Source organism: Trichosurus vulpecula, chromosome 2 (assembly GCF_011100635.1).
Source record: "Trichosurus vulpecula isolate mTriVul1 chromosome 2, mTriVul1.pri, whole genome shotgun sequence".
NCBI classification, from domain to species: Eukaryota; Metazoa; Chordata; class Mammalia; order Diprotodontia; family Phalangeridae; genus Trichosurus; species Trichosurus vulpecula.
Window position 1 is genome coordinate 329773611 of NC_050574.1, and position 20222 is coordinate 329793832.

General features: G+C 38.9%; 1 protein-coding gene across 2 annotated transcripts in view; it reads left to right on the top strand.

The window, feature by feature from the left end:
- The window catches only part of SNX4 (sorting nexin 4), a 96943-nt gene that overhangs the window by 3087 nt on the left and 73634 nt on the right, over positions 1-20222 (top strand). Inside the window, exon 1 of one of the 2 annotated variants that reach the window (XM_036746029.1) lies at positions 3907-3968. The exons of the other annotated variant lie outside the window; for it this stretch is intronic. The gene's annotated coding sequence lies outside the window, so the exon portion shown is untranslated. Of the gene's footprint in view, positions 1-3906; positions 3969-20222 lie in introns of those variants that run through there. 2 annotated transcript variants of the gene reach the window in all.

Genomic DNA, 20222 nt, shown 5'->3' on the forward strand with positions numbered 1-20222 from the left:
AATACAAAGTAATTTTAGGAAGCAAAAAGAAACAACAACTGGGACAGGGTGTGTGGGGGTGTGTGAGAAATCAAGAAAGACTGGAGATGGCACTTGGCTATACCTAGAAGAAAGCTAGAGATTCTAGAACTTAGAGGTGAGAAAAGAGGACATGTCAGGCTTAGATGGGGCACAGACAGGGACATGGCATGTCCAGCTCAGGGAACAGCTGGTTAGTTACTTTAGAGGAATTGTATTGTGTGAAGAATCATGGGATCATACATTTAGAGGTGGGGGAAAACCTCAAGTGTCATTTAGTTCAAACCCTTTATTTTATATACAGGCATCTGAGGCTGAGGAGATATGTGAGAGACTTGCCCAAGGCCGCACAGCTAGTAGCTGGCAGGGCCAGGACTTGAATTTGAGTCCTCTGATGCCAGGGCCCCTGGGTGCTCTTTGCACTCCAGCACACTAATTTGGGAAAAATAGGTGCATGCTATATTAGGATGGCTTTTAAGTGCCAGGATGAGGACTTTGTATCTTATCTTAGAGGTAAATAGGTAGGGAGCCACTGAAGATTTTGGAAGTAGGGGTGTGAGATGAACAGACCTCAGCAGTATCACCTTGGCAGCCCTGTGGAGAGGGGAGAGAGCCTGGGGGCAGGATGGCCAATGAGAAGGCTGTTGCTGTAGCTCAGGTTAGTTATGATTAGGAAATCTATCCAGAAGTATTTATTAAACATGCATCATAGGTTGGACACTGCCAAATGCAGTCTCTCACCTCAGAGCATTTACATTCTAACCTTTTTTGTATGTTGACAGACTGCAGTCTCTGGACCTCTTAGAAGGACTGGCCTGTCCAATATGCCACCACATAAATGCTTTAGTAAACAAAGCCGAGCTACTGCAGAGCTCTCACTAAAATGGCAAATCAAAATATATTGTCTATTGTTTCAATAAAAACCTAAGGTTGGACAGCCCTGTCTTAGAATGTTTTTGAATGCAGACAAAAAATACATCAGGAAATCATTTACATTGAAATACAGTTATCAAAATAAAACACATGGGCCCTGGTTTAGAACTCTTGTACTAGGGGGATACAACATGCTCATAGGTAAATACAGAAATTGTGTGTGTGTGTGTGTGTTTGTGTGTGTGTGTGTGTGTGTGTGTGTGTGTAATTTGGTGGTGGTGGGAGAGCAGTACTAACAGGGTGATTGAGAAAAGATCTTGAGCTGAGCCTTGAAGCTAGGGTGAGAATTATTGTAGAAGGGACAAGACAAGACTTGACAACTGATTGGATATTTGGGGTGAAGGAAAGTAGATTGGCAAAGATGATTTCCAGGTTGTGAACCTGAGTGATTGGAAGAATATTGGTACTTTTGACAACAGGGAAGATAGGAGGAGAAAAGCCAGATTTAAGGGGAAACTTCTGTTTTTGGATGTGCTGAGTTTGAGATGCCTATGGGAAATCCATGTGAAGATGACTAGTGGATATAAGAATGATGAAGGAGATGGTTTAGGAGAAAACTAGTCAATACAGCTTACCCTTTACAATAGGGGTCTCCATAGTGGGGATCATGGGTGGCTTGGCCCCAAGTGTGTGATCAACCAATGAGAGGATGGGAATGTGAATCATATGCTACTCTCCCTTTCATCATAAGTCTATTTGGAGCTTGTCTCCGGGACAACCTTTTCTAATCCAGTTTACCACTTAGGCAAAGGTTTTAGTTGAAATATGGCTAATAAATTTCCATCTTCCCTGATGGAAATTGTTCTCGCGAACTGTTAGATTTAAAAAATATATGTATTTTAAACAAATGGATTCAAAACTGCAGTTCTTCAGTTAGAAGATTTTTTAAATAGGGTGGAAAAGTCTCCAAGTTTTTTTATGAGAGTTTTATATTTATAAATGATTTTCAGCAGTCCAGAGATGAGAAAATAAGTATGCAGGAAAACGGGGTTAGCTGCCAGCATCAAATGCTACAGAGAGAGAGGGAGAGAGGTCTCACTAGTGATTATGTACACAAGTATGAGAATTGAAAAAATGCCCCCACCAGATGTGGCAATTAAAAAAAGAGAGAAGTATCTTTTGGGTAAAGACTCGGGGGTAACAAAGAGCTTGAGAACTTTGGAGGCTGGGAAGGATGTGGGTGAATATCCTCAATGAAGTAGGGACATTTGGAAGAGTAGTGGGTTGGGGCAGGGAAGATAATGTAATCCATCCATTCCTGCTCTTCCTGTGCTACTCTTTCCCCGTGAGAAAATGAAAAGTAAGGGAAATACTCGGATATGAGATCTTCTGGTTATCTTTGTTTTACTGGCATTTTTTAATATAAAATTTATTGATATGTTTTTTGGGATATGACACTTTGCATGAATATACAAATCAACCTTCCTCCAGGATGCATTCTTCCCAAAAACTGATTATCAAAAAATTTTTTTATTAATGCCTTTTGTTTTTTTTCACACCACTTATTTCCTGATATTGCACAACCTATCTCTTGTAACAAAGAAACAGTTCAGCAAAACCAGAGTATTCACCAGTCCTACACCCAGAATCCTCTACTTCTTTACTGGGACAAGTTGACAATTTCATTTTTTAAAGTTTTTACAAACATCACATTCATTTTCTAATATATCTGCCCTATGGACCAAGTGAGCTCGACCACTGTACTTTTTGTTATTTTATTTATATTGTTGCTGACATTATGTACCCTTTGAACTGTACTTCTTTTCCCCTCTGCATCTCTTCATATATGCTTTTCCTTGTTTCTCTGCATTCTTCATATTTGTTTAATCCAGAAGTTCTTAGGCTGAGGTCTATGGACAGGTGAGTGCATAGGTTTCAGGAGTGTTGTTAACTTGTATGGGAAAACAATTACATTCTTACTTCATTGTAATTGGTTTCCTTTGTAATCCTAAGGGTTTCATATGTTTAAAAGCATTATGTTAAGATGGGGTCCTTAGACTTCGCTAGAATGCAGGAGGGGTCTATGACATAAAAAAGGTTAAGATTCCCTGATAACTTAATGATAAGGGGGAGAGAAGCATTTCTTCCTTTTGCATCTTATAAAATTATTTGCTGGTTTATAAATTTGGCTTCTAAAATTTTTAAAAATCATTTCCATTTTTATGCCATTGTATATGTTTGTCTTTAAGCTGTTTACTTTAGTTTATCATCCTCCAGAGGGCAGGAATCATGTGTTTTTATTTTCTATTGACTTCTTCATGGTCTTATATACTAGTATTTAGAAAATAATTGCTAGTTAGCACATTTTGATTGTGAACCATTCTGAAAGTACTTTTAGAATTTTAGTTAACTATATAATTGCAAACATTGCAATTACATAAATGATATAATTTATATGTTATAGAATTATTTAAGAATTATATTTACCATATGTAATGATATAAATTATATATCATATATGCAATTATGTAAATTATATAAAATTCGTTTTGGTAAGATTTTAAAATTCACATTTTAATGACTTGAAATTTTTCTTACTTGCTTTCTAAAGCTCCAAAGGCAGCTAAGTGGTGCAGTGGATAGAGCGCTGGGCCTAGTAACAGGAAGACCTGAGGCCTCAGACTCTTGTTAGCTTCCGTTTCTTCATCAGTGAAATGGAGATAATAATAGCGCCTACTTCTCAGGGCTTTTGTGGAGATCGAATGAGATAATATTTGTAAAGCGCTACATGAATGTTAGGTGTCATCCTTATCATCATTATTATTATTGCATATATACAAGGCATTCCAGAAGTCTTAGGACTTTGGGGAAACTGTATGGTGGCACTTCATTTTAATATATTTTAAAGCTCAAAGATAATGATAGGCTAGGGGTTATGAATTCTAATTATGTAGTATTTGAGATAATTATGTTTACATAATATTTTAAGTACACAAAATTCCTACTCCAGTGCCTCATCATGGTGTGGAAGTGACCCCCGAGTTCTTGAAGGCCATGCCAGTGGAGTACAAGCTCAGGTAGGTTTCACTAAGCTGGAAAGGTTTCAGTTTTGGGGCTAGTGAAGAAGTCTGTCACCCGACAACTAATTGGACTAGTTTAGGAGAGCTCTATTACCTAAAGATTGGTTACTAGGTGGTGAGTTGCTCAGGGGGAAAAATTAATAAGATCTTTTGCTGAAGTGTGAACCATCACATTCTGTGATTGTCAGCAAAGAAAATGCCCTCATTGATGAAATTTTTGGTCTTGTGAGGAACATTTTTAGACATTTTATAACTGTGCTACATCAACTAAGGTGCAGAGGAAAGAGAGCTGAGTTTGGAGTCAGAGATCAGCGAAAATTCAGCTCCTCCTCCCATCCATCCCAACCCACCTCCCCTAGTTGAGAACTGCAGAGAAAAAAAACCCATTACAATCATGTATAGTCAATCAAAACACATTTCCACACTGGCCATGTCTATAAAGAATTTGTCTTACTCAGCACTCTTGAGTCTTTCATCTCTCTATCAGGAGATACTACATTTATATATCAAAATTTATTTGATCCATTCCCTAGTTGATGGTCACTCCCTCAAATTCCCATTTTCCACTTCAGAAAAACATATGACTATTTTTGTATGTCCTTAGAGTTTGTTTTGCTTAGGACTAATTCCGTGTGTGTGTGTGTGTGTGTGTGTGTGTGTGTGTGTGTGTGGTCTTCCCTGTGGCATTATACTCAATAGTTTTGCTAGTTAGGGGTTGTAAGCCTATTGGCTGCTAAATTGTGGGTGATCCTGACTGTGGCTATTCAGTAACTTGACTCTTTCTGGCTGCTTGGAGTATTTTGTCTTTAACCTGGAAGCTCTGTATTTTAGCTGTTTTGTTCTTGTGAGTTTTTGTTTCAGGGTTTCCATCGAGAGGTGATTGGATTCTTCCTATTTCCTTTTTGTCTCTGTTTCTAAGATTTGGGCAGGTTTTTTTTTTTAAGAACTCTTGAAATATGATGGGTTCTTATTTAGTTCATGGTGTCTAGGTTGTCTAATGATTATTACATTTTTTTCTTCTTGGTTTGTTTTCTGCACTTTTTTTTTGCTGTGCGATACCTCACATTTTCTTCTGTTTTTTTCATTCTTTTGACTTTGTTCTACTTTTTCTTGTTTTATGGGATCATTGGTTTCTGTTTTGTTGTTCAGTCATTTCAGTCGTGTCAGACTCTTTGGCAAAGTATCTGGCAAAGTATCTTGGCAAAGATACTGGAATGGTTTGCCATTTCCTTTTCTAGCTCATTTTACAGAGGAGGAAACTGATACTGACTGGGTTAAGTGATTTGCCCAGGATCACACAAGAAGTATCTGAGGCCAAATTTGAACTCAGGACTGCCTGGCTTCTATTTGGTCCACTCTAGTATTCAGGGAACTTGTTGCTGGGTAAGGTTTTGTACCTCTTGTGACAAGCTATTAATTCCCTTTTCAATTATCTTTTTCCATAGCTCTCATTTCTTTTGTAATTGTTTCCTTCAATATTTAATTTTTTTTTAATGAAAACATTTTTAACTTAAAAAATCCAGGAAACAAAAACTCTTGGGATCTAGTTGAGTTTATGCTCAAGATGTGTTTTTCCTGAGACATTGCTTCTAGATATTTTAGAGTTATTTTCTTCTTTGGGGTTGTAAATTGAGCATCTCTGCCACCATAATACCTATGGTGGAATTCTTTTGTTTGCTCATTCTTTTAGCCTACTTCCTGACCTCAGAGGTGATGTTAGGTCTGGGCTTTACACACTTTGGTAAGGGAGGTCTGGGCTGGTCCTGTTGCTACTTGAATAGGAATCTCTTTGACAGTAGGGACTTTAATTTTTGCCTATGTTTCCCCATGCCCTTTTCTACATAATTGGGCTCCACAAGGACTGGGGCTGTCTCCAGAGTTTCAGGCTTACATCAACTGCCTGTTGTATTCTCTAACTAGATATCTTATAGGTATGTCTGTATGTTCTTTGAATTCAGTATGTTCAAAGCAGCACTCATTATCTTTCCCTCAGATCTTGCCCTCTTCCAAACTTCCATAGTCTTGTAACCTCAGAGTAATCCCTGACTCTTCACTCTCCCTAATCCTCCTTATCCAGTCAATTGCCAAGTAGTTTTTAAATTTCATCTCCACAGCATCTCTTGTATCCATCTCCCTCTCCCCACTGGCACAACCCTAGTTTTGGCTTTTATTACCTCTTTCCTGGCTTATCTCCATTCTTTCCCTTTTCCAGTCATTCTCCACATAGCTGCCAAATTGACATTCTTAAAGTATTGGACAAATGTTACTTCTTTGGTTTCCTACTCTAAGATAAAATACTAAGTCCCCATTTAAAGCCCCTCACAGTCTATATTGAGTCTATTGTTCCAGACTAATTTCACATTACTCTCCCTTATGTACTCTTATGTTTCAGGCAAACTGACTTATTTGCTTTTGTCCATGCATGACAATGTATCTCTAGTCTATCACCTATATTTGGAATTCCCTTCTTCCTCCTCTCTATTTCTTAGACTCTTTCCTACTTTCTCTAAGTAGAGATTCTTTCAACTGCAAGTCATGTCATCATTTCCCTGATATCATGGTCCTCTTTGAAAACGAAGGGCAAACACAACCAGTGAGTAGATGGAGCTTCCTGAGAGGGACCTAGCTAGTTGGATAACTCAGCTTCTCTTCTCCCTCTACCCCTCCCTCTGCCCCTTTCCTTATCGTTCTTCCCAAAGGAAAGTAAATTTTGATGGCCAGCAGCTTCCCACTTGACTTGGGGTTTACTGGCTAGATTTCTTTCTTTCTTCTTCCGTTCTTTCCTTTCTTTCTTTCCTTCCTTCCTTCCTCCCTTCCTCCCAAAATCCATTTTGGGCCCTCTTGGCTTAGAGTGAATGTCAGTGGTAACTGTTTCTCTTTGAAACAGCAACTCTAAGGGTCTTCCCCTTCCAGCTTGATTTTTTTTCTAATTAAAGGGGCCATCCCTTAACTCACTTCTTAAAGAGGCCTATTCACTGAATGGGCATGACCTCATTCTAAGTAAGTATACAAAAGGGCCTGAGCCTAAAAGGTCCATGGTCTCCCATTGCATCCTGGGTCATCTCCAGTCATCTCGATGAATATCAGGTCACTGGATCCAGATGGCTCTGGAGGAGAAAGTGAGGCTGGTGACCTTGCACGGTGCTGCCTCACTCAAATCCAAGTCAACTGCCAGTTATGTCATCATTTCCCTGATATCATGGTCCTCTTTGAAAACGAAGGACAAACACAAGCATAGATTCTTAACCTAGGGTTCATGAACTTGCTTTTGAAAAAAAGTTTTAATAACTGTATTTTATTATACTTGATTTTCTTTGTAATCCTGTGTATTTTAAAAAAATTATTCTGAGAGACAAAGGAATCTATGACATTTAAAAAAAGGTTAAGAACTCCTGCTTTATAGGTCCCCATTCTACACAAGGTCCATTCTGATTACTCCCTAGTGGCTGGCTTCCCCCACCCGTTGCAAATTAGTTTGTGTATGTTTTGTATTTGGCTGTGCATGTTGTTTACCTCCAACTATACTGTTTTTTCACAACAACAGATAAGCTCTTTGAAGACCAGGTGAGTTTTATTCTTTATCTTTGTATCTGCTTCACACAGGCTCAGGCAACTCCAAAACATTCTGGCTGATCATGCCAGGGCTTGGGTTCCCCTGCCTGTCAGTGGCCACCCTTACTAGTATAGGAAGGTCCTCTTTTTTCTGTTTGGCCCCTACTTTGGAACCCAGGAGCTCATGACATTTTCAACTCACTGTGCTTGCCATCAAGACAAGGAATGTCCAGCTCAATATACAGCTACCGGGCTCTGGGAAAGACACAAAGCAATACAAAAGGCAGCAAAACCTCATTCCTAGACTTGTATATCTGCTCAGTTTTCCAAAAGCCATTCAAAATTAAGTAATATATTCTGCATTCACACTCAAATCCAAATCCCTTAAATTCCTAAGGAGACCTTATTTCTTTAGGCTTTCCCCGAGGCGATTAGATGATGACCTTTAGTCACCAAGATGGCAGAGACTGAGGCCTCTGGTTCTTGCCCTGGCTGGACACACCTCATTCTTCTGCATTTGTCCTTTTCTACTGAGGTTGGGGGTGGTGTGAGAATCCTTAATTCCCCCAAATTCAATTCATTCTGGATGCTTTGAAGGTAAACTGAGTTCTAAGAAATCCTGTCTTGGAACCTGAAGGATACTTAAATTACTATGCTGGAATGCAATGCAGCTGGTGGCTCTAAAAGACAGTTTGCTGCAGTTATCTTTAAGGCACTGTTCTTTTTTTTTTAATTAATTTTTTTAGTTTACAACACTCAGTTCCACAAGTTTTTGAGTTCCAAATTCCCCCCTTCCGCACCCCAGGAGAGCGTATAATCTGATACAGGTTCTACACATACCTTCACATTAAACTTACTTTCCCAATAATCAAGTTGTAAAGAAGAATTATAAATGAAATGAACCATGAGAAAGATGTAACAAAATAAAAAAAGAAAGAGTTTAAGTAGTTTGCTTTTATCTACATTTAGATTCTGTAATTCTTTCTCTGGATGTGGATAGCCTTTTCCATCATGAGTCTTTTGGAGTTGCATCTTGCCTTGTTGAGAAGAGCCAAGTCTATCAAAGTTAGTCATCACAGAAGCAATGTGCCTGTAGTTGTGTACAATGTTCTCCTGGTTCTGCACCCTTCACTCATCATCAGATCATATAAGACTCTCCAGGTTCTTATGAAGTCCATCTGCTCCTCATTTCTTTTTTCTTTTTCTTTTTTTTTTAACTTTTTCATCCTACTGAGTGTACTTTATTTTTAATTTATTTTTTATTTTTGGTTTACAACACTCAATTCCACAAGTTTTTGAGTTCCAAATTTTCTCTCCCTCTCTCCCTGCCCCCCTCCCCTAAGACAGTATGGAATCCGATATAAGTTCTACATGTACCTTCACATTAAACTTATTTACACAATAGTCAAGTTGTAAAGAAGAATTATGTCCAATGGAATGAATCATGAGAAAGAAGAAACAAAACTAAAAAGAAGAAAAAAAAGAGAGCAAATAGTTTGCCTCAGTCTGCATCCATAATTCTTTCTCTGGATGTGGATAGCTCTTTCTATCATGCGTCTTTTGGAGCTGTCTTTGAACCTTGTATTGCTGAGAAGAGCCAAGTCTATCAAAGTCATCACAGATACTGTGTGTCTGTAATCATGCATAATGTTCTCCTGGTTCTGTTCCCCTCACTCAGCATCAGATCACATAGGTCTTTCCAGGTTATTATGAAGTCTATCTGTTCCCCATTTTTTATAGCACAGTAGTAGTCCATTACATTCATATACCACAACTTGTTTAGCCATTCCCCAATTGATGGGCATCCCCTTGATTTCCAATTCTTTGCCACAACAAAAAGAGCTGCTATAAATATTTTTGTACATACGGGTCTCTTTCCCACGTCTATGATCTCTTTGGGATATAGCCCTAGAAGTGGTATTGTTGAGTCAAAGGGTATGCACATTTTTATAGCCCTTTGGGCCTAGTTCCAAATTGCTTTCCAGAATGGTTGGATCAGTCGCAACTCTACCAACAATGCAAATGTTCCAGTTTTCCCACATCTCCAGCATTAGCCAATCAGAAAGGAGAGATGTGGTGCCTGAGAGTTGTTTTGATTTGCATTTCTCTAATCAATAATGATTTAGAGCATTTTTTCATAGATATCTTTAATTTCTTCCTCTGAAAACTGCCTGTTTATATCCTTTGACCATTTATCAATTGGGGAATGACTTCAAGTACTGTTCTTGAGTACACTGTGCTTAGTCACTTTGGTCTCTCCTTGCTTAATGGCTGTGGGCAGTTAGTTCACTCTCTAATGTCCTAGGGATGGGGAGAGGCTTCTTGTGAATAACTGCCTTCTCTAGAAGCATTACCAGAAGCACCCCCTGAAGCATGAGTCTGAGCTTACTTTCTGCCACATCTGCTTCATCCAGATCATTCTGTTCCATTCCTACTGACGGGTTCGGGACTGGGTCTGGCTCAGGTCAGTTCCTAGTATTTAGCTGATGTTAGATATTCTATTAGAATGAGACACCTTTAGGTCACTCAGCAGTTTCAGCATAAAGGAGATTCACTTAGTGATAGCAGTAGAAGAATATTCAGCAAGGATATACATGCGCATTAAGAATAGTCTAACTTGATTGAACTCAGCCAATTCCCTTGCCTGAGTTGTTCATGGTTTTCCACCAGCTAAGCCGAGTGACAGTGCCTGAAGCTCCTCCTGGCTTGTTGTACTCAACTGGCCAGGAAATGATGTCCCCAGCTTGAGCCTTTAGTCCCCTGAGCCTATCTAATCAATCAGTCATGTCCAACTCTTTGTGACCCCATTTGGGTTTTTCTTGGCAAAAATTCTAGAGGGTTTTGCCATTTCCTTCTCCAGCTAATTTTACAGATGAGGAAACTGAGGCAAACAGGGTGAAGTGACTTGCCTAGGATCTCACAGCTAGTTAAGTGTCTAGAGGCCAAATTTGAACCCAGGTCTTCCTGACTGCAGGCCTAGAGCTTTATTTACTGCTTCCCCTACCTACCCCTAATCTGGTCTAGAGGATGGTTACAAAACAAAACAAAACAATAACAAAAACCTAACCTAACCTGCTTAGGGGAGGTTATTACTCCTCTCTCAGTTTCACTATCCAATAAGGACCTAGGGCTTTTTCATCATCTTCCTGGTGTCATGGTCCTCCAGCAATTGGAGTGGTTGGAGTGAGTATTGTTTAAATACCTTTTAAGCATTTACTATGTGTTTAGCACTGTGTCCTTAGGCATGCGATCCAGAGACAAAAACAAAACAAAACAAAAACAACCCAATATACACTCTTAGGAGTTTCTATACTATTATGTATCGGTTTTTCTACCTTAGACTTTTTGTTTATTTCCATTGAGTGTCTTCATTATGAAGTGTGTGTGTACTTTGTAAACTATGAGGTGTTACATGTAAATTTTTTTTATTATAAAACATGTTATTCATCCAAGAGACATTTTGTGTATGAAGACGTCAAGTGGTTTTTAATGAACTTGTTCACTACTATATTCAGCCACCTACCTTGAGTTCATACTGCCCCCCTTTTCATCATCATAGGGACTTCAGTGTCTGAACTGATCACTCTTTTAATACTCTGTGTAATCAGAGTTTCTTGTATTCAGTTCCTGTGACCTTCACCACTATTCTGCTTCAGTCATTCTCCAGAGTAGTCACAACTTCTATCTTACTATCACTTGAAACAATACTGCTTAAAACTTGAAGTCTGCAACTTTCTTTCCTGACTGCAATTTCCTGCCTTCCCACTTACTCCTTTTTTACTCTTCCCATGTGTCTTCTTTACTTTCATCATGATCTTCAGACCCTCTTTCCATCTCTATTCTCCTTGTCCGTCATCTGTTATGTTCTTGTTTTTTTTCCATGTAGACCATTTCCATGGCGCACCTACTATGTGTCAGACACTCTTAAGTGCTGGAGATGCAAATAAGAAAAAGACAGACCTTGCCTTCAAGGAGTTTACAATCTAATGGTGGAAGCCAACACACAAAAAGAAGCTGAAAATGGGGTGAAGGTGCTTGACTCAACTGGGAGTTGTGGGGGATGGTAAAATCAAAGAAGTCCCAAAATAGTGTAGCCAGGTGAGAAATGAGGTGGTCTTTTAATTGAGCTCCCTCCTCCAATGAAGGTTTTGGGCATTCATGGTCTCACCTTCCTTTTTTATTCTAATTTGTGAACAGCAGAATGCTGTTGACAAAAATCATGAAGCAGACTAAGTCTGCTGCCAATTTATGATGTCTAACTGTAACTTTTTACAGATAAAGAAGTTCCTCATTTTGTAGATAAAGAAACTGAGGCCCAGAGAGATTAAGTAACTTCTAGTTTAAAAGTCATTAGGAAAAAGCAACAGAAATGATAGGTTCACATAGATGGCTTAGAGGAATGCCAAACTCATTCCAGAAAGGAGAGAGGTTGCAGGATGATCTCAAATCTTGGAGCCTGTTTAACTGTGGATGTTAAGTAGAGAGTGGAAAGTGAACAGGGAATATCCATATCTAATTCAATCTTTACTTATGCTTAAAGTTATTGCTATGACTTCTCAGATACTCCCTTCCCTTGCTATCACAGCTATATGCATGTTGTCTCTCCCTTTTAGAATGTTAGCTCATGGAGAGCAGGTAATGTCTCACTTTTGTGTTTGTATTCCCAGCTCTTGACAATGTGCCTTGAACAGAAAAAAGTACCTAATAAATCAAGCAACAATCAAATATTTATTAAATGCCTACGCTATGCCAGGTACCATTCTAGGCTTTAGGGATACAAATACAAGAATGACGTAATCACTATTTTCAAGGAACTTACTTTCTAATAGGAACTTAAAATCATTATAATTAACTAATGCTTTGATAATCATTCATTCAGTTGGACAAGTCAGTGATGCATAGCAGTTCATCTCATATGTACTCCCCAGCACACTTCCCTATAGCAACTATTCTAAATATTTCCTCAACACTTTGCTTTTGCTGACCTTTTCTCTTGATTCTCAGCCAATAACCTTAACCTCCAACATTACTGAGATATCTAAACTACTTGATCTGAGATCCATGAGCTTCCTGACTTTGTTTACCTAAACCAACTGTCATTAAACTTCCTTTTGATCTCAGAGGATGGTGTGGCTTTCCTTCTTTACAAGGCTAACTCTCCCACTGCCCTTGATTCCTTATATTTTCATTTCCTCTTTTATCTTGCTCCATTAATCATTCCTTCGTTTTAGGGTCTAGAGCTGGAAGACGTAAGAGATCTTTATCCTAAGAGATCACCTGGTCCAACCCACTCATTCTATAGATGAGGAAACTTTAAAATGTATTCATTACTGCTGACTTTTTCCCCATTGCCTACAGACATGTTCAGGTTCCTCCTATTCTAAAAATCCTTCCCTTGATGGTGCTATACCTTTCTCTAGTTGTCATCCTATTTCTCTATTCTGACTTCATTGCTGTATTTCTAGGAAGAGCAGCCTATAATTGCTGCCTGTATTTCCTCTCAGTTACCTTCACACTTTTATCACCATTACTCTACTAAAACCATTCTCTCAAAAGCCAGTAGTACTTTCTCTCTTTCCAAATGGCTTTTTTTTTAAATTCTTCATTTTCTTTGACTTATCCATAGTATAAAACATAATGTCCTCCTTCTTACCAAATCTCCATAACTCCTTACTACCCTTTTTAGTCTTCATCTTCTTTTACCTCTCTGTAGTATTGACATTCTTATATACCTTGCCTTCTGTTACACTGTACTTGTTTTCTTCTATCCTTACTACCTCTAAGCAAATATATCCACATATTTGCTTAGAGGTAGTAAGATATATGTATAGCTTCACCTCTTCTCATATACCCAGTTTTGTGTTTCTAATGATCTACTACTCTGTTTTCCTGTTGGAACCTCAAAGTCAGCATGCCTAAAACTACTTATTACTCCCTACCCCTCCCCCCCAAAGAATCTTATCTTTTGCTTGATTCCTCGACCTGTCACTACTCTTCTTGTCTGGCCTTGTCCCAGATTACATTACTTCCTGTTTCAACAATTTCATCTAGCAGCTGCTGTGGAGATGAAAGACCAACACAAGCCCAACAACAAGGATACTGCCAGCACATATTCTTTTGATCTGCTTTCCTAAGGGAAGCAGCCTTGAGGGATTAACAATCTTATTTCAATCCAGCATACAAATGTCATTCACTTAGTTCAGGGGAAAAAGCCAGCACCCTGAACTTCAGAGCAAATACAAACAAATTACAAACATAAATTTATAAACAGACCAAATACAATTCATAGTTACCAAGAAGGCATCAACATCTGGGTTCACAAGCTGGAGGGCTCTTAACTACAGCTGCCCAGAGTCTCCACATCGACACTCCTCCAAGAGTGAGAGCCCCCAGCAAATAGCCTTGTTCTCTCTTTTTATACAGCCTTTGGACGTCATCAGATGTCATCTGAGCGACCAGAACTTAGGCGAATGCTATTGGGTCTGGTCTTAGCAGCTCCCCTCAGGACCCTGAAGGCTTCACACCCACATAGGCTTTGCACCTAGTAAGGCTCAAAGACACTTAATTTATCATTCTAAAACAGTAAAAAAGTCCCAACTTAATTGATATTACATTTCCCTTCATATACTGTAGATTGTAGCCAGGTTAAACTATGTGATTCTCTCCTGCACACACTTCATACTTTTCCATTTCTCTGCCGTTGTTCAACATTTGTTAGTCTGTAATGACCTCCATCTCTTCCTGTTTAGAGTTTTACCTATTCTTTTTTAAACCTGCAAAACTTATAATTTTTTTAAAGTAAATTTTTATCGATAGCTTTTGATTTTATATCAGCTATATTCCTCAATATATTCCTCTCTCCTGCCTCTTCCCAGTGAGCCATCCCTTACAAGAAGGAATAAAAAAAAAATTGAAAAAAAAGGTTAGCAACCTGATACCTTAATTAAAAAGTCAAGCATTATATTAAGATTCGTAGGACAGCACCTTTGCAGTGAAGTAGGTGAGGTGCCTTCTCATTTCTTAATTGCATCTTTTCAAGCCCACCTTAAATTCACCTTTATGAAGTCTTTCTCCATGTTTCCCATTAATATTTACATTTCCTTCCTCTAATATCACAGAATTGCTCTTGCATCTCTTTTTATGTATCATATAATATGATTACTTAGGCATGTGTGTTATACAAAACTGTAAATTCTAGGAAAGCAGGTAATGCCTTATCCAAACTTTTTCTGTCTTCCTTGCAATGTAGACATTATTGTAGTTGACACATGTTCTTTCAGCGTTGATTTTTATGTGTCAGGATCACATAGGGTGGGGTTCATAACATCCTTTAATACTGCCAATATTACTATAACATGCAATTTTTTCATTCAATTAAGTTTTTAGAGTGAGGTATTTTAACTATTTTCCCTAGTAGTATAATTGGATGGCATGTTAAAGTAAAATTTTATCTCATCCTCATTTGTCCGTATAGATGATTGCAGTCCTTCATTCAGTCATATGTTCCTGTAATGCAGAGTGATTTTTTTTTTTTTGTATAGTTAGGTACATTTGATAAAATCAAGTTGTTTGCAGCTAACCAAAAAAGCCAAACAAACCAATGCTGGATTTGGAAACAGAGAAATTGAGTTTCGCTTACTTGAGACTTTGCGCAAGTCATTTAATCATTCTGAGACCATACTAGCATTTAGCAATGTGCCTATCACATAAGTGTTTACTTAATCAATGCTTTTTGATTGATTGATACGTTATAAAATAAAAGAGTTGGACTAGATGACCTTTAAGATCTCTACCAACTCTAAATTGATTATAGTGATCCTACGATAGTTTTGACTTATTTTTCTGATAAGAGAAAATAAGTTCATTCCTTTGATTTCTTTAAATTTCAGTTTAATTCTGGTAAAACTGATTTTCCAGCACTTTTGGTGTGTTCAGATTCCTGCAACTGGTTCTGTTCCATGCTTTTGTGGGCCCACTGAAATAATGTCTGCCAATAAAAGCTTCAGTTCTGCCTTTTTTCCATTTTTACTCATTTGCCATACTCATAATTTTTTTTCCAGTTGAATTCAGTTCAACAACTACTTCTGTACCTATTGTATGCTAAGCACTGTGCTATATATGGAGGATGAAAAATAAGCCCTATTTCCTTACTTGGAGGAATTCAATGTCCAGTAGAAGGGATTAAAGTTGACACAAATATAATGCAGGGTAGAAAGTTAGACTGGGAAAGGTTCAAAGTACCTCTGAAAGTTCAAAGAGGGAAAGATACTTTAGATTTGTTGATAGTACCAAAGTTGGCGGCCCAGTGCTGAGGGTTGCATTTTAGTTGGGCCTTACCAGAGGAATAGTATAGAAATGAGACATCTGGGATGGAGAGTGACTTAAATGGTGCTGGAGAAGAATGTTGAGTGGTTCATTTTAGCTGGAGTGTAGAGCAGATGAATGGAAATAATTTGAGACAAATTGAAGGCCTGGAGTACTGAGAGGAGTTTGAAATTTTATGAGCTAGGCAGTGGGGAGCCATTGAATATTTGTAATCAGGAGAGTAGCATAAGAGGCTATTTTAATAGCAAAGATAAAATCAAAAAGCATTTATTAAACTCATATGTATTACAGTGCTAGGTGCTAGAGATAGAATATAAAATGACTTTTAGAATTCATTTAGAGACATTTATTTAAAGGCAGCTGGGGGTACCATGGATGGATATGCAGGTCCTGGAGCCGAGAAGACCTGCATTCACAGCCTGCTTCAGACACTAATTATATGACCCTGGGCTAGTCATTTAACCTCTGTATACCTCAGTTTCCTCAACTGTAAAATGGGGGTAATCATAGCACCTACCTACTTCCCAGCGTTGTTGTGAGGATCAAATGAGATAATATTTGTAAAATACTTACCATAGTACCTGACATGTAGTAGGTCCTATATAAATACTTATTTCTTTTTTCTTCCACCCCTCTCCTGAATGCTTATTATTTACCAAGTTGAGGATACAAATAAGTAAGCATGACTGTGTCTGCCCTTAAGGAAGTCACATTATAAAGGGAAAGATAACAGATGAGGAGGTTTCTGCTGCAAGTCAGATAAAAAGGCCCTGCCAATGGTCTTTTGGGTGTTCAGTGGCAAAGCAAATGGTAATGCATCTAACTCTACTGTCATTTACGTTAAGAAAATCATCTTGGGCTCCGATTTTGAACTGTTTGACAGTGCTGAGGACTTGGGTCATAAAACTTTCTTTTGGGGGTCTTGAGTAACTGTAGCTGCTGAGGAGGTTGGGGTTGCCGCACCTCCTTGTTTTTTGTTGTTTATCCCTCATTTTTGAAGAGGACGGGAGCTTGTAATTAGCAGTTGGTGTTGGTGATAGTGGGGGAGAGAAAGCCCCTTCACAAGGATTATTCCCTTGGGTAATAGCTTTTGGGGCTGGGCTGATGGTCTGAGGGTGGTGCCATTCACAGGGCTCTGGATTTACCTGTAGGTGGCAGTTCGCTTAGTGATGGCAGGGATGGCAGATTCCTTCTCCACAGGGGCTGATCCTTTCAGTGTTATCTGTGTGGGGCCTGGCTGGAAGGAGGGTTGGTGGTCTGGGGGGCAGTCACTAATTTCCCATACTCTTAGCTTCAAGATTATTTCCTCAAGTTCACAACAGAGTGCTGACTGTGAAAATAGAAAGATGATGACAGATGTAAGAGATTTTGTAGGGTGAATCAACAGGATTTGGCAACTAGTTGGTTCTTTTCATCCCTTTTATCCAAAGATAACCGATGTTTTAGACCTGGAGAATGGGGTTGAAAAGTAAATGGGTGGCAAACTAGAGGGCATTGTAGATACATGTTTAGAAGTTTGGCAGTGAAAATTGGGTAGAGAAATGGAATAGGTAGGTTAGTAGGATTCATATAAAATTGGGGTGTGGGACTAGGAGAGACCTTTGAGTATGCTCCCTATTCTCTTTGTTTCATAACGCCTTGATATTGTCCTTTATTATCTTTTCCAAGACCAACTCATCAACATGGCACTTTGATCCCATCCCCTTACATATTCTACAGCAGATTGTCTTCACTGTTGTCTCTCTCTCAGTCAGACTCTTTGGCAGGCTTTATGTATGCTTTCACACTCTTCTAAACTTTCTGTAGTCTGGCATCTGATCTCACTCAACTGAAATTGACTTTTCTAGTGTCATGATTGTTCTTTTAATTGCAAAATATGATGGTCTTTTCTCAGTCTTCATCTTTCTTGACTTTGTGGCATTTGACATTGATCACCTTCTTCTAGGTACTCTTTCCTCCCTGGGTCTTCATAATTGCTCTGTGTTTGTTCTCTTTCTACTTTTCGGACATCTTTCTATGGATCATCCACTGCAGTGTAACTCTGCATTCTCTCATGGTGGCCTCATTAGCTTAACATTGATTGGTTTAATTACCAGCTCTATACTGATGATTTCCAGATTTATATTTCTAACTCTTTTGTCTCTCTTGAGCTCCATATCCACAGCACCAACTGTCTATGTGGGCATTTCAGAGTAGAATTCCCATAGTCATCTCAAACTCGGCATGCCCAAAACTAAATTCATTGTCTTTCCCCCAAAATTTACATCTCTTTTGAACTTGCTTATTTTTGTTGAGAGCACTACCATTCTTAGTTTGCAGCTTCAGTGTCATCCTTGACTTTTTACTCTCACAAACCCTACATATCCATTCAGTTGCCAAATGTCCTTTCTTAATGTCATTTCTGCCTTTTTCTCTACTTATGTGGCCACCACTCCATTTTAGGCCCCTTTTACCTTTTACCTGGACTGGTGGTATCCAAAATGTTTTGATTGCTCACTCATGTTGGTATGCACTGTCAACATGTATATACTTATTTTTAAATTCATATATTAATTCTAATAATGTACATCATAAAACTTTCACAAAAAGCAAAAAAAAAAAGGATGAGGTGAAGATTATTATTATTACTTATTTCAACATTTGATCCTAGAGTCAATTCTGAGCCAGTGGAGTTTGAGTAGAACAGTGATGTGGTTAGACTTGCACTTTAGGAAAAAACACTGGGGGCTTTATGGAAGATGGATTGGAAAGTAGAGTCATTTGAGGTAGGGATTCCCATTAAGAGGCTGTTGCAATAATCCAGGTGAGGTAATGAGGAACTGGTGAATTTTTAAGCAGTGAGAAGAGGATAGATAGGAGAGATGTCATGGAGGTAGAAACAGCAAGATTTGGTAAATTATAGAATATGTAGGGGTAAGGGAGAGTGAGGAGTTAAGAATAATATCAGGGATCAAGGATAATAAAAGCTGAGAGGTTAGAATGATCATGCCCCCTCATCAGAAGCCCCAGAGCCCACCTACTCAGTGGTGCCAGCTGTAGTCATGAGGTGACCTGAAGGGAAAGGTATATAGATGATTGTGGGAGCCAAAGAATTTTGCCTGTTATAGGTGCCTGGGTCCTAGTTACATTAGAGCTAGAGGCTAGTGGTGGGAGGGGGCAAAGTGGGGGAACATTGAGTGATGGCGTATGCGGGAGGGTGTAGTTGTTTTGGGGACAAGCACGTGATTGGCTATCTCCTTGAGATTAGATTGCAGCCCATCTTGCTCCGGACAGCACAGTCCTAGGCAATTTTCATAACTTCCCAGTAGGTCTCCCTATCTCAGGTCTTTTTCCTTCCGCAGTCCGTCCTTCGCACTGTTGTCCGATTGTCCTAAAATGCAAGACTGACCATATTACTCCCTCACTTAGTAAATTGTAGTGGTTACCTACCACTAGTGGCTTCTCAGAACCCATCTTGGATAGCTGCAGGGCCAGAAGGTCTGCTGCTATTGGAGGGGGAAGGAGTCCTCCTTCCCTTTACTTCTTATGGTTTAGATAAGGGCTGTCCAAAATGTGGCCAGCCTACAAGCGTAGAAATTTACATAAATGCTTTAGTAAACAAAGCCGAGCTACAGCAGAGCTCTCACTAAAATGGAAAATTAAAATATATTGTCTATTGTTTCAATAAAAACCTAAGGTTGGACAGCCCTGGTTTAGATAACATGTGAGTTACCAACTCTAATCCCTCAGGTAAACATGGAGGTTTACTGGGCATTACCATTTGGCCTTTCACTTCCTCCTAAAGTCCTCCAGGCCCTGCCTTTATTTCCTAAACACCCGTAGGCCTTGCCATCTGATCTGCTATTGCACCCTTAGGACTTTAGGGCTTTTTCATCTGCCTTGCCAGTGAACTTTTATGTGTTGTCTCTACCAGTTGTGAAGTCTTTGAGAGGAAAGACTATCTGGTTATTCTGTTTTTATTCCCAGTGTTAAGTACAATGCTTGGCAAAACTGAGCACTTAATAAATTCGTTTTCTTTCATTCATTCATTGGTCACCTTCAAGATCAAATATAGTCCTGTTTGACCTTTAAAGTCTTTCATACCCTTACCCAAAACACCTTTCTAGCCTTGTTGAATGTTATTGCTCTCTACAGATGCTGTGGTCCAGCTAAATGGGCCATTTTGTGGCTCCTCATACATGATACTGCATCTCTCACTGCTATGCCTTTCTACCTTTTGTCTGTCCAGCTGACAGTCATTACACATTTATTACGTGCCTACTCTTTGCCAAGCCCAGGCGGGGATCTAATCAGAAGGGCAGAGGGTACTGATGACATATGAGTACCAGGTGTATTCAATCTTACAGGATAATGAAATTTCCTAATGATGAGTTT